General features: G+C 37.6%; 1 protein-coding gene across 4 annotated transcripts in view; it reads left to right on the top strand.

The window, feature by feature from the left end:
* The first annotated feature begins 7,582 nt into the window (after positions 1-7,582).
* The window catches only part of LOC131430482 (uncharacterized), a 105,456-nt gene continuing 97,155 nt past the window's right edge, over positions 7,583-15,883 (top strand). Inside the window, exons 1-2 of one of the 4 annotated variants that reach the window (XM_058595502.1) lie at positions 7,583-7,626; positions 8,494-8,898. The gene's annotated coding sequence lies outside the window, so the exon portion shown is untranslated. Of the gene's footprint in view, positions 7,627-7,650; positions 8,899-15,883 lie in introns of those variants that run through there. The other 3 variants (XM_058595501.1, XM_058595500.1, XM_058595499.1) reach the window with 3 other exon arrangements.

Below are 15,883 nucleotides of genomic sequence, written 5' to 3'. Positions count from 1 at the left end.
TATCTGGAGTTCCGTTCTTTCTAAACGAGATGAAGGCTGAAGCTTTTTTCGTTTTCAGCTCTGAGCACTCTTTGTCCCACCATGGGTTGGGAGAACGCATACTAGTTTGCGCGCTAGGTACTGGTTTCGTCTGAGCTTGAATTGCGGTGTCAAGAATCAAGCCAGCCAAAAATGTATACTCTTCCTCCGGAGGAAGCTCCTGTGATGTTTCTAGTTTCTCAGATATCGAGCTCGCGTAACGTTTCCAATCAATGTTTCGTGTGAAATCGTACGAAACATTGATTGTTTCCGATGGTCTTCCACGGTTGGTGATAGAAACTATGATCGGCAAGTGATCGCTACCGTGAGGATCACAGATTACCTTCCACTTGCAATCTAACTGTAGCGAAGTCGAGCAAAGGGATAAATCCAGCGCACTTGGTTGTGCTGGCGGTCTAGGGTTCCGTGTCATTTCTCCCGTGTTTAGAATTGTCAAATTGAAGTTGTCACACAGATCTTGGATTAACGAAGAACGATTATCATCATATAAGCAGCCCCATCCTGTACCATGCGAGTTAAAGTCCCCTAAAACCAGCCGCGGTGAAGGAAGAAGTTCTATGATGTCTGCAAGCCGACGATGCCCTATCGAGACTCTGGGAGGAATGTAGATAGAAGCTATACATAGATCTTTGCCTTTAATATTAATTTGGCAAGCAACAACTTCAATTCCCGGTGTCGAGGGGAGGTTAATACGATAAAATGAATAGCACTTTTTAATCCCTAAAAGTACCCCTCCATAAGAGTCTTCTCGGTCCAGGCGGATTATGTTAAAATTATGGAAGTCGAGGTTGATGTTAGAAGTAAGCCAAGTTTCACTCAAGGAGAATACATCGCAATTATGAGTATGTATTAAGTGTTTGAAAGAATCAAGTTTTGGGATGATACTTCTGCAATTCCACTGAAGCACAATGATCATATCTTCGATTCTCAGTGGTAAATTATCCATCAAAAGATACGATCGCTGCAAGGAGGGGCCATTGTTCAGTCAACTGTTTTAAAAATGTCCTTACTGTTGGCAGTAGAGCAGTTAGGAAGCTTTTCAGAGGATCAGTAATATTGAAGGCTGTTAATATCCAGTCCACGATATCAGAAAATTTCAATAATCCAGCGTTTGTTGGATTTTCTGGTTGTGCTTTGGGGTCATTCGGGTTTTTTGATGCCCCAGGAAGTGCTGGGTACTCCTTATCATCCCTAAGTTTTTTGAACCCAGGAGGTGTTTGCTTCGGTTTTGAGTCAGCACTTTTTGTTTCCGTTTGGTTCTTTTGTGACGAAGAGGACAGTCTGAGGCCTTTACGAGGAAGCTTGGGAGAAGCCAGATTTTGTCTTTTCCTGCTTCCTTCAACCTGTGTGTAGGAAGGTCCTTCGCCTGGGTCGTCAGAGGTATCCTCTTCAACTGGCAAGATTGCAAACGGGTTCTCAGGGGTCGATGGAGTGGTTCTTTTTAAGATTTCCGCATAAGAACGTTTGGAACGTTCTTTCACGGATCGCTTCAATTTCTCCGCACGCTGTATGTACGTAGGGCACACCGAAAGATCATGAGGATTCTCCCCGCAGTAGCAACACTTTTCCACTGCTCTTCTGCAGAGATCGTCCTCATGGGCCTCTCCGCATTTGCCGCATCGCAGTTTGTTGCAACAATAGGTTGCCGTATGACCTAACTGTTTGCAGCTTGTACAATGCATTACCCGCGGTACATACAGCCGAACAGGTAGACGAACTCCACTCACTACCAAGTAATTTGGAAGTGCAGATCCGGCAAAAGTCACGCGAAATGAGTCCGATTGGTAAAATTTACCATCTATCGATTTGGAGTGCAATTGCTTGCACTCCAAAATTTTCACTGGATGAAGGTCGGGGTTTTTGAAACGGCCTACCCCGTCCTTCATCAGATCTTCGATTGTCAGACTTTCGTCACGGACCACACCGTCGATCTCCACCACATGAGACGGGACGTACACGCGGTACTCCTTCGTGAACAACTCGCTGGTAGCAATCGCGTTTGCTTGCTTCAGGTCGGACACAACAACGCGTAACTTGTTTGGCGAAACCTTATCTATTGTTTTTATTGCCGAGTAATGTTTTTCCAGGTCCCGAGCAATATTTAAAACTCTGAGAGACTTTAATTTGGGCCGGAAGTATACCACCCACGGACCCCCCGAGCCATCGTCTTGGTAAACTTTTTGGCGGGCAGGCAATATCTTAGAGGGAGATGGAGGCATCGGAGAGGGAGATGGCATCGGAGAGGGAGATGGTATCGGAGGGGGAGATGGTATAGGAGGGGTAGATGGCATCTCGGAAGCAAACTCAGCCTCTAAATGTTCTTCGTTCATTCGTTCAGCTTCGCCCTCCTCCGAGACACCCCCACTGTCATCAATATTCATATTTAAAGTGCGGGAGTAAAGAAGTCTCCCGCACTTGAAATGAGAAAGAAAGAAATAAAATGAAAAGAAAATATATGAATAGTAAAAGTTGAAAGAAAAAGTTTGAGAAAATACTTAACAGTATGTCACGGTAAGCTGTTAGGTGAGTTGCTCCTTCACTCCTTCGTTGTGCTTCAGCGTGACCTTGACTCAGGATTTGGCTGCTGCGATGCGGGTAGCAAACAATAGAAATAACTGCTGCCCGAGGATAGCACAATAGCGTCTACTGTTGATACCGATACAAAACCGGTGCACAGACAGAACTCACTTGCGGGGATGCTACTTTTTATCACTTTTATTTAATGCCTATACTACAGCCTCTGCTGTGATAAGGTGCCTATCTTACCGATGTCGATTGTTAAAAAAACGCGTGTGCTCACTTCGAACATTCGGTTACGAATGACGTATGAAGTTGTTAAAATATTCGTTAATCTGACACTAGAAAAAACTATGCATTTGTGCATGTACTAAAATTCATTTTAGTTGAAAGAAATGGTTGACAGGTCAGTAACAAAGTTTTGTCTGCCAAATTTACCGTTTTTAACTTTTCTCTAGTTTAATGTGAAACAAAATTACTAACTAAGAAGGATTTAGAGAAAAGAGTGTGTTCAGATTAATTTACCATTTAAATTTTGGCTGCCAGAGTCAGCGGTTCAGAGTTCCCGAGCGATGTCGTAAGCTCGCGTTTTGATTTGTAGTGTTCGTAGGATCGTAACACTGGCCATTTAGTCTACTTCCGCATCGGATTGTATTACCATTAATTTACTTTGCTTTGCTTGAATTTTTGGCTAGTAAGATTGCCTATCAGTATTTACTCCAATTCGATTGGCCTTTTCATATGGAGTGATTGAATTGGTCTTATTATTATTATTATTTTTATTATTATTATTATTATTATTATTATTATTTTTATTATTATTATTATTATTATTATTATTATTATTATTATTATTATTATTATTATTATTATTATTATTATTATAATTATTATTATTATAATTATTATTATTTTCATTATTATTATCGGTCGTTCATCGGGTATCAAGTGATCTTAGTTTTTCTAACGTTAATTCTTGGCAATAGACAGCTTTTGTAATTAAAACGCATTTGATTTTATTTATATAAAGCTTGCTTCATTTAGAATTGGAACAAACTTTTGCCCATATTGTGGCGCTCCTGGTGGACGGATTTGGAAATTCTTGGCGCCCACGTGTCGGAAATTTTGTCAGCTTCATGTATGAGTTTTGATATTCCGCAAATCGACTCTACTTTGTAAACAATCAACATGGAAGCCGAAAGAAGGGAAAAATTTGTGCACAGTTATTTGGAAAATCCATTGTGGTCTGCATCTAGGCTAGCTAAACAACTGAAATTGCCCAGAAATACCGTATGGTGCGTTATCAAACGGTATAAGGAAACATTGACCACGATTCGGAAGCCTCAAGTCAATCATCGGAGTGGAACTGTCGACCGGAAACTGCGTGCTAAGATTTTAAAACGATCAAGAGGATTCCCAATCTGTCGGACCGTGATTTGGTCAGAAAATTCGGTGCTGGCCATAGTACCGTGAGAAGAACTCGACTTCGGGAAGGAATCAAGTCGTATCGAGCTAGCAAACAAACAAATCGGACCATAAATCATAATAGTATGATCAAAATTCGTGCTCGGAAACTATATGACCAGGTGAAATCTATGTCAAGGCTGACTTCGGGCAAATCCCAGGTCAAAAATTTTACTTGGCAACGGCTCGGGGGGATGTTCCAGCCAAATTTAAATTTGTTTTTACCGACAAATTTGCAAGAAAATTTATGATTGGGCAGGGCATTTGCAGCTGTGGCAAAAAAAAACGAAAGTTTTCGTTACAAATAAGACAATGACATCGGAACTATACCAAAAAGAGTGTCTCCAAAAACGAATTTTGCCGTTCATTCGATCCCACGACCATCGCGTAATGTTTTGGCCAGATTTGGCAAGCTGTCATTACAGCAAAGTCGTTCAAGAATGGTATGCAGAGAAAGGGGTCCAGTTTGCTCCGAAAAACCTTAACCCACCCAACTGCCCCCAGTTTCGCCCTGTTGAGAAATACTTTGCAATCATGAAGAGGTGACTCAAGGAGAAGGGAAAGGTTGTCAAAGACATCAATCAGATGACGACCTGGTGGAATAAGATAGCTAAAACGATGGACGAAGAAGGTGTGCGCCGCCCAATGAGCCGTGTTACAGGAAAAATTCAAGAATTCCTTCGAAACCGTGACGAATAATTTTATCCCTAGTTTTTCTTAAAAGTATGAAGAAAACGCTACATTTATATAAAAAAGATCTTGATTTCAGTAATAAATAACTGAAATACAGGCAATTGTTTTTCCAATTGTTCCAATTCGTTCTGAAGCAAGCTTCAATTAAGCGATACACTGTTTATATTCAATGAATTCATTTTTATGATGAACAAGAATAATATGATCTTTCTGCTATATGGAACTGATTCCCAATTAAATTCAAAATTTGACATTTTGAATGATATTTCATTTTATCAGCTAACAGTTCGGCTGACAAGTTCGTATCGTTTAATAGAAACACACATTTTTTTGCCAAAATTCGTTTTTATTATTTAACATAATTACCATCATTGCTTCTAAATTTTTTACCAGCGAGCATTCTCTTGAGGTCTGAGAACAGGAAAAAGTCACTGGGGGCCAAATCTGGAGAATACGGTGGATGAGGGAGCAATTCGAAGCCCAATTCGTTGAATTTCAGCATGGTTTTCATCGACTTGTGACACGGTGCATTGTCTTGATGAAACAAAACTTTTTTCTTCTTCAAATGAGGCCGTTTTTTTGAAATTTCGTCCTTCAAACGCTCTAATAACGCTATATAATAGTCACTGTTGATGGTTTTTCCCTTTTCAAGGTAGTCGATGAAAATTATACCATGCGAATCCCAAAATACAGACGCCATAACCTTACCGGCCGAACACTGCTCAGAATCATCAATTCGTTGTTTTTTTTTTTTTTTTTATATCGTTTATTTATACCTAATTTTTTATATACGTTTATTTATAACCTAATTTTGGTCGTTTGCCGGGTAATTCGTTGTTGTTTTTGATCGATTGTGAGATCACGCGGCACCCATTTTGCACAAAGCTTTCTCATATCCAAATATTCGTGAATAATATGTCCAACACGTTCCTTTGATATCTTTAGGGTGTCAGCTATCTCGATCAACTTCACTTTACGGTCATTGAAAATCATTTTGTGGATTTTTTTCACGTTTTCATCAGTAACAGCCTCTTTTGGACGTCCACTGCGTTCATCGTCTTCGGTGCTCATATGACCAGTACGAAATTTTGCAAACCACTTACGAATTGTTGCTTCGCCCGGTGCAGAGTCTGGATAACACTCATCAAGCCATTCTTTGGTATCGGTGGCACTTTTTTTCATCAAAAAGTAGTGTTTCATCAACACACGAAAGTTTTCTTTTTTTTCATTTTTTTCACAATAACAAAAGTAGCTTCACTGAAAATGCAATATCTCACAAACTAATAATCAGACAGCTGTCAAATTTATACACGTATCTTTTGAAGGTTGGTACTAACTGAAAATGGCATGGATTTAATTCTAGTGGCGCCCTCTCATAGAAACGATACGAACTTTTCAGCCGATCTGTTATATTCAAATCAGGCGAAGAAAAATTCATACTGCACGGAGAACCCGCAGATCACAAAATTACAATATTGCAATTATTGTTTCACCCCCTGATTATTTCAACTAAAATGTTGTTGATTTAACTAACATATCTGTTGATTTTGTCATAACTATTCAGGTAACCGAAATTGTTGTATTCAAATGCTGTCACTTGGCGGAGAACGAAGACAGCAAATCGCAGAAAAAACACCTCTTCATTTCACCAGAAACGTTTCATATTGAAAATTTTCAATGGTAAATGAACGTCATTTATGTTAGTTGCATAGTGGTCGTTTTATGTAAGTGAAAGTATGCAGTAGAATATAACAGTTAATTGTAAAACAAGTTTTCCACGTGTTAAATAGATATTCCTACAGTATAAATGTTTTAATTTCATCTGAGAGTAATGTATTCTAGGACAGTTCATGTCAATGTTATTAAAACCGCTTAACGCTTAAAAAATTGCTGCTAAAGTGAAGTGCTACTATTTGTATTTTCTTGAAAGTATATTTGTAGCATTAGGTTTACCAGCGAGCCATTTTGCAAGCGAAGGAAAAATTTCCTAATTCCCTGTGACCATTTTTCTGGTTAGTTCCCTTTTGAGAATTGTAATCTTTTGGTTCATTTCTCTATCCTTTGTGAGTTTAGTGATAAAGATATAAGCAGTTATTTGGTAAAATTTCGTTGTTCAAGCAGTGAACGATTAACACTGCCCCCCCGAAGAGGCTAACAATAAAAAATATTTATTGCAATTGGCGTCTTAAGTTCAAATAACTGAATAATTGGTTGAAACAACTGAGACATTTTCTTGCTTTCATGCATACAAGTAACTTTGCTGGGATTGTGCCTTGGCTCAATTGCACGAGCGACACCTCATTGAAACGTTTCATTGTTCGCTCAGGCTGTTTGGCATTGCTCAACTGAAACGTTTCATTACATGTTTGTGGTGCGTGTCTTTGTTGGGTGTCGTTGCTAAGATGCCAGCACTATAAATCAAAACTGACAGATTAGTTAAAACAACAGTCGATTAGTTGTACCAAATTTAACGAATCAAAACCAGAAATACAACTAATAGTTTAGTTGTTTTGCGATCGCTGGCTTTTCCGTGTGGTCTTGAAATCAAGACCAGAGAGAGATTACATCATTACATATACGGCAAGAGATCTAGGCCATTACTTCTAACTCTTTAAATTTGGCATGCATGTCATCAATTCAAAAATGATATGTTTTCTAGAATGTTTTATGGCATAAATTGATATTTTAAATATTCCGAATAATGGACCTAATATCATGTATCGGCATCTCTCCACAGACGGTGTTCATTCGTGCTTTATATTCATCATATTCATGCTACCTGCGATGAACACCGCTCGGTTGGGCTTTGTCCGGTACACGATCACTGTCGGACAGCGTCGATCGGGGCTGAGATCAGTCTTACCTTTCCGTTCGATCGTACCGGTTGTTCGTGTGTTAGTTTGTGTTGTTTTGGTAAGATCGGAGATTTTTTTTTCCTTCTTCCATTTCCAATCACGGGTTCGTTGTTTGCTACCTGCGCGATCTCGCGATCAAATTCTTCGACGCTCATTTTGACAGTTCGCTTGGTTGATTAATTTCTTTCCTCGGACCGCGTTGTTGTCCGCGTGTTTTGGCATTATTTATGTTTTTTTTTTATTTCTACTGGATTACTCACCCATCGCCATCACCAGTGTGGAGTAACCCGTAAATTAAATGCGAATGTTGTTTTATATTTTGTTGTGACATTGTGAAGTGTGTGTTGGTGGTTAAAGTTTAGTTTCGTGACACCCACCAACACTTTGGGCAGTCGCAGTCAGAGTTTTTTTCTGAGCGTTTTCTTAAGTAGCTATCGAAAATGATTAGAGTAACATGTAGATTAAAAAAAAAACTTTTTAGAGTACAAAAATGAAACAATATTCGCATCGCGCTAGTTCTTTTGTTCGCTCGGTTTACCACGCGATCGTTTAAGTCTCCCGCAGATCGCGCATCAGCCGGTCGGTCGGTCGATCGTTCCGCGATCCGCGGGCTGAACTCAGCACTGAGACGGAGACTTTCTATAGATGCAATAATCAGTTTCATTTTCGCGTTCCGGGGTGTAGTAGCGCGGTTGGTCCGAGAGTAATAAAAGTTGAGGAAAGGCAATCCGAAATAAAAAAAACCGAACAAACTGCGCGATGTAGAAGAGCCACAATTTCTCTGTTATGGTTTATTACCGCTGGACTACGATATTAATCGCACAATTCGGTCAGATGTTTTTCACTTTTACTAACCGGTGCTTAGATTTTCATGATTCATAATTAGGTGCGAGATCTATGAAACCATGTTTGCATTCATTGACAGGGAAAAATAGTCATTCGAAGTGAAATTTAGCCAAGTGTTTCCAAAATTTTCCGGAAGATAGTTGTGCAGATCGATTGATCAGAAAAAGTGCGAAGTGAATGTACGAAGGATCCATGTGAGTTATGGTCACTGAATAATGGCTTATCTTTCTTCATAAATCACTGCATAAATTTGAAACCGTCGTAAACGGTTAGTGCCCAGAGTCGCAGGTTTCAGATAGTCCAGTCCCAACGAAAATTTCGAACCTCGATACGAGAGAGACGGAGTCGCAAGCTAACGCAAGTAACGAATGTAGGAGAAATAACGTTCCGAGATATGTCACCTGAATACTAAAATGTGGAAGGCGTGAATAATAAATATGGTGCTTGAATGCATATCGGATAATTTCACGTCACAGCGAGAAAGGTAAGTCTTTTACGTGTGGAGTTCGTTCCGTGTGTGCGGTAACAAATTAGTAGGTATTTTTTTCGTTGGGTTTAAGTTACGCGAGGTAACAACTGTTATAGTCGCGAGGTAACAACTGTTATAGGCAGCACTTCCTGATTTGTTCAGCTGGCCAGCTAGGGGTTTTTGTAAACGATTGGTTTGTTCAGCTTGAGTGATTTCAAATCCTGATTCGTGCCACCGATTGTCACTTATCTAATTTAGTGTTGCATCAAGGTTTTTCGATCCATGAATCGGTGATAATTGTCATTACAGGATTTCCGTTTATTTTTGTCAAATCAGAAAGACTGTTTTGTTTGTTTGGATGCAGTTGAAAACCTTCGATCATGCGGATGCAACGCATTTTCTTCCGGTATGGAAGGTCGCTTGATCTTCTTTCTCATGCGTTTCTAAATTCTGAATCAGATTAGTCTTTTCGTCACCGTCACCGTTGAAGTTGGTTGTATGCCATTTTTATGAAAACATTCACATCGTCACCGTAACCGTAAAATTTGACAGACGCTGACGTTCCGATGACGGTACTGGAAGTAGACGGTCCAACTGAGTCGTGCTTAAATCGGATACCATATTTTGACGTTCAGATTCATGATGCTTTGTTTGCTTTGTTCGGTTTGTAATGAAAATCTTAATTCCGTCACTCTGGATGGAATCGTAGTAGGCGTGCGCGTGGGACGCAGCACACGGAAAACCCTCCAATCAAAAAAATACGATCTCGCAAATTTTGATTTTTGCAGTTGTTGCTTTAACTAATAATTAGTTGATTCAACCAATTTGCTATTTGATTTGCACATATTGTAGTAGTTGAAAAATATGTTGTTTTTAATGCTGTCTAATGTCAAAAACAGCACAAAGCAAAACAAAAACCGCAATGGAAAATCTATCATTACTTTAGTTGAAATTCAAACGCGTTTCTTAAACATTTTCATGCAAATGAAATTTGCTTATTATACGTTTGTAAAACTCGTGAAGAGTAACTTTTGAATAATAGTAAATTAATATTTATCATAACACTAGTTGTCAGAATAATGTGATGATAAATTATCTATATATTTACTGCTCTGGTGTTACAAGAAGAAACGATTGATATAAAGTAGTGCTATGCACAGAACTGATAGCCGTTAGAGATATTGTAATTAACAAAACGTGTTTAACCAAAACTAGAATCCAGTGAATTGTATGCGTTTGAATTTTGGTCTTAAAATCAACTTAATTCTCCATCGTAAAATGCATGTTAATGATTGAGCATCATGTTATCTTCAAGTCATGTACAAAAATTGTATGAACAAAGTGATTAAATTGAAAATGTTTTACATTCATTCATATAATCTGTTGAAACTGTAAGTTGCAATGGCTCAAAATACAAAAATCAGTGCATTCGGTTCGACTTTTTGTTCGTAAGTAATACAGTGGTCACAATTAGAAAGTTTCGTTGACACCAGCACTACTAAAAGACAGTATATTATTTGTATTAAATATTACATTTAATTTAAAATATCAGAACGTATATGAATAAGGAATATTTTATTGTCATTCAAAATCAATAATTTTTCTTAAGTTGAATAACTAATCGTAATATTTAAAACAACTAAAACCGATTTGTTTTTCAACTCACAAAACTGTTAAATCAAAAACAAGGTCGGTTGTTGTAACTAAAATCTTTATTGAAATTAAGAGGTGTGTGTCTTGACTAACTGACAGCATCTTTTTTCAACCAAAAATTTTGTTATTTCAACCATCGTTTCTGTTGATCGAAAAACAAAAATGACAGTTTAGAAAAAACAACAATCGATTAGTTGTACCAAATTTTACCCATCAAATTCAGAAAAACAACTAATATTTTGGTTGTTTCACGATCGCGAGGGGTTCTGTGCACTTTGTCACCTTAATCGAAGTTTTACGAAAGTGAAATTTTTGCATAATTTCCAGTAATTGGGAGTAAATTTCTAGCATGCATGCGGAGAAAAGTTTAATCGGATTCGGTAAACTTAGATTTATCTGGATCCGACTAGGTAAAATGTGCAAAACATGACGATAAGCGCACTTTCCCATACAATGTAGCTATAAACGAGTGACGTTGTAGTCCCATAGCCGGCTATTCAATATTGTCCAGATTTTCGGAGACTCGGGGAAAAATTTCATAAACCTACATTCATACTCTGATAGACTGCTAGTAAATTATAGTTTTATGGAGTCAAATGTGCATACTAAAGTGCACTTCATTTACTAGACCAATTATCTAAAACTTAGATTCATATTAAAGATCATATAGCCTGTTTAGAAATTTTACCCGCAAACGACATTCGGTCCCAGAGAACCGGGGCAACTCGCATAAAATACAAATAAAATTGCACTAGATTTTGTCACAAATCGCTTGAACAATTTTTGCATACTTAACACATGGGGACTCCCGGGATTCATTGAGAAAGAACGTGCTTAATCCACCTATCAGTGAGATGAAACCTTTTTTTTTATCATCCGCATGTTTTTTTTTTCTTGAATATTCTTCGGTGTTTTAGTTCTCATGACATTATTTCAATGACCGTCGATTTAAGCGGCAATTTAAAGTTCTATTCACTCATTACCCTGTAATGTCGAAACTGCAAATCGGATCGAATTTGAATCTAAACGTGTGACAATCGATTGATCATTCCATGAGATGTCGAAATAAGTTCCACATTAGAGTTTACGGTTATTTACGGTACTTCCAGAACCGGTATTCATGAACCAGCATGACCGAAAACGATTCGTATGGCTATAAATAAATATGACGAATATATTGCAACTTTGAAGCTTTTTTGGATTGTTCTATATCGGTTAGAAAACTAAGTCATGTAATTCTAGAATCGGAAGTCAGAATTGGACAAAGATAATAAATGTTTTTTGGGAACATAAATCTTTTAGTTTGAATTTTTGTTTTTGAAATTCGATTTGGCCTTTTTCGAGAAAACGATTGAGCTTTGATAAACGAAAACTGGATACCGCTAAAACTGAAATAAGTTTATTTGGTTATCGACTATTTAAATCTACAAATTCAGTCATCTAAGAGCAAAATTAGTAACACTATTTTAATTTCGTTTCACATATCATCCTGTAGTTCCGGAACCAGAAGTCGGATCCAAACGTAATTCAGGAACCTTGTTTGGGAGCATACGACTTTTCATATGAATCTGAGTTTGTAGAACACGATTGAGTCATCTCCGAGAAAATTGAGTGAAATAATTTATCACACACGCATTTACTGATCTCGAATGGTATATGGGTGTTATGTTCTTCCAGCTTTTATTGCTGTAAGTAATTTAAATCAATATAATTATGGAATTGCTTTCAACTCGAAAATGTTGCCATCATCTGCTGACATGTGTCATATTCGAACAATTATATTGCCAAAAACGAACCGTGCTAAAATCGGTTCGAGGCAAAATCTCATGAAGAAGTATGCTGTACACAGTCTTTTTTGTACTTAAAAACAATTGTTATTTGGTTTTAATTGCCGCATAATGTCTACTATATCGATTTTGATTGGTTCTTTTCGGCAAGCATTAACTGAGAGAGACGAAAGATATGAAATGAAAAGACGGATAGGTATTCTAGATTGAATCAGTTATAAATTTAGAACGGAAAAGTTAGCCTAGGCAGGCTCATATAGGCATGATCAGCAATTGTATAAAAAATCGTGTTCCACGTTGCTTCCAAACATTACTTTGTCATTCAGCGCTCAAAATTCTTACTACTGGAATAAGGCGATATCATTAATATCGATATCTCCGTCTAAAATGGACGGATTTCGACAATTTATGGCTTGTTGGATAGCTATTACCATGCGGAATCTAAGTCTAAAAACATGTTCTGTTTTTAAGGTCAGTTGTGACAGATATTGTCAAAAAACTACAAGGATCAGCCTTTAGATCTTAGATTGATCTTTATTAGGAACCAACACCAAACACGTGAACCCAAAATATAGACTAAAATTTGTCGTGATTTATATTTGTTTTGTAGCCGACGAGATTACATCAATATCCCAAATGTATGCAATTATATCTTTGTACATACTTGCGATACGGATTTTGATATTTAGGCTTTTCTTCGCCAAGCTTGTGTTCAAGTTTTGTATGCAAGCAGTTATTTTTATAGCGTTAAATTTCACTGCCATTACTACCATTCTGCCATTTCGGTAGAAACGATAAACTTTTTCTCATTTTTAATCGAATTCGTCTTATGTAAATTAGGAATTAATCTTAAGCACTCAAACTTTACCCTGGGGTAGTTGCGAATTTCTCAGGCGAAAACGACATAAAATGGAATTTCATCCGAACTCGCATGACACAAGATCAGAGCATACCAATTATAGCTTCAAATCGTTTTATGGCACTTTTTGTCTTGCTGTCTAACAACAACCTACGTCTGGCATGCTACACGTAGGACTGAATCAGTGATGTCAACCCTTCGGATTTATCCGTAGATCTACGAATTTCTCTCTTTTCTACGGATTTACGGATGAATCATATGAAACCTTCGTACTTAGCATTATTTTACCAGTAATCTCCTGATCTAACATTATATCTCTTGGTATAAAATGAAAATAATTAAATATTGTTACATCGTCAGCATATTTTTTTTTGCTTGTCCAATTAAAATTGTAATCATGCATCTATTAGCCATAGATCTGTCATTACTGGAAGCCTGCCTTTGTGGATTAGAGCTTAAAGCTGTTAAGTTTATGTAAATGTACTAGTATAAGTACACTTGAAACCAAATCTACGGATTTGACTTCAACGAAAAGTGGCATCACTGGACTGAACCGTTAGCTATAATTTTGCTTCTATTTATAGATTCGCGTGCTTCCAACAGCTTCGCTTTTTCATCAATTTATTGCACTAATTTGCACCAATCATCGGATTTATTGCATTAATTTTCACCCCTATATAGAAAATAAAGATGTGTTCCACATCAAAACTGAAAATTTTGACATAAAACTTCGTATAACTCAAAAAGTAAACATCCGATTTTTAAACCATTCAATAGCGTTCAGGGCGACTGGAAGACCTTCCATTTGCGACTAGTTTGATCAAAATCGGTCCAGCCATCTCTGAGATCTCGACCTCTTAGTTGACAACACACATACAGACACACACGGACATTTGCTCAGTTCGTCGAGCTGAATCGATTGGTATATGACATTCGGCCCTTTGAGCGAATTCTATACCAATTTTTATTTATATAAAAGAGGTAAAACCTTATCTCTTGTAGCGTTGCAAAAAAACTTTTCTTTTGTATCGTTGAAGCAGTTGTACGACCGTGAATAAACGGATTTAGACTTTCCTTGGATTCATTTCATACGGTACCCAATTGCTTACCTTTCGGATCATTCCAATTACTTTCAAATGTTTTCAAATGGCTGACTGAGTATCTTCGAGTTTCTCTTGCATTTGTGGTGGGTCTTGATCGAGCAATTCCGGTTATTTTTCATCTTCAAATTTTGGTGCCTCTTTCAAACCGTGCAAACTACTTCCGACACGTTCGATTACCTAGAGCATGCTCACCATACACCATCCGCAAAATACGATAACTTTCGGCGGCTGAAAACAATCAAATAATGAAGAAGCACTCCCCACAAAAACAACTTATTCACCACAAAATTCGACATTTTCATAGCAAATAAGTATTGTTGTTAACGCTTCAGCTAAATGACACACAGCGATGCCAGATCGAAAGCAAAGCAAAACCTTGGTATTACATTCCTGCAGTGGAATTTGACCATCTGTTTCAACAGACTTCGCAGCCGATTCAGAGTGTACAGAACCATTGCATGGCTGGTGCTACGATTCTACTGACACTACGAATCCTTCCAGGTCGGGGCTCGAACATACGACAACTGGTTTATAAGACCTGTATTTTACATATATTACATGTCCCGGGTAGGCGGTTCAATGCATAGGACGCTGGTCTTACAAGCCAGTTGTCGTATGTTCGAGCCCCGACTTGGAAGGATTCCTAATGTCAGTAGAATCCATAGTACTAGCCATGCAATGGTTCTGTACACTAAGAATCGGCTGCGAAATCTTTTGAAACAGAAAGGCCAAAATCCACAAAAAGAATGCATGCCAGGACTTTTTACATGTTTTTTTATATCATTTTTTGCGTAATTTATGTAAGCGCGAGTAAACTATCTCTATATTTTCTGATTTAATTGAAGTGCCTCAAAAACCCAGGAGAAAATATCCCGGTCGAGAAAGGAAACTTCGTAATTTTTAATGATGAAAAAATTTTCCTGATTGAAAAAGAAAATTTCTTAATTTTTTTTGATTATCATAAATTTTAGTGTAAATTTTTCTCTCATTGTTCGTAGAAAAAGACTGACACAGTTTTCAGTGTTAATTACATAATTAATTTGAAGAATTTGCAAGTATCTATCGAGACGAGAGAGCAACTGATGGCAAATAAGGCGCATGAATGTGAAGAATGCACTTCAAACAATCAGAACAAATTGGCTCAAATGGCACGTTCCCCTTGATATTTGGAGATTTGTGCCTGGATTTCATCCAGTGAAATTTGTCGGCCGAAATCGGATTGATCACGTTCCATATGATGATGATAAAGTAGAAAAAATTTTCTGTAATATTGCAATAAATGTAATAAATCACTGTTTTTTTGCAAAATCCGTATATAATTCAGTAATTTTTACCAATGTACTTGAAAATCGGTAGAATTCCGAAATATTCGTATATCTGGTAACCCTGATGACACATACTGATTCTGAAGCTGCATGACTGTAGCTTTCCAACGCATAAAGACTTTCCCAGAAAGCATGGACGCAATCAAAACCCGCTGCCATTTCGCAATGGTTCAGAATCTGTCAATTTTTATGGCTGCGTCCTGTTGTTTACACTCTTCTCTAACCACTTGTGCAGTTGTTTATTCGTTTTCATTAGTTTGTTTCGAAATGCGT

Source organism: Malaya genurostris, chromosome 2 (assembly GCF_030247185.1).
Source record: "Malaya genurostris strain Urasoe2022 chromosome 2, Malgen_1.1, whole genome shotgun sequence".
In the NCBI taxonomy this organism is placed as follows: domain Eukaryota; kingdom Metazoa; phylum Arthropoda; class Insecta; order Diptera; family Culicidae; genus Malaya; species Malaya genurostris.
Note: the sequence above shows the minus strand (reverse complement) of the source record. Positions and strands in the feature narration are given on the sequence as shown.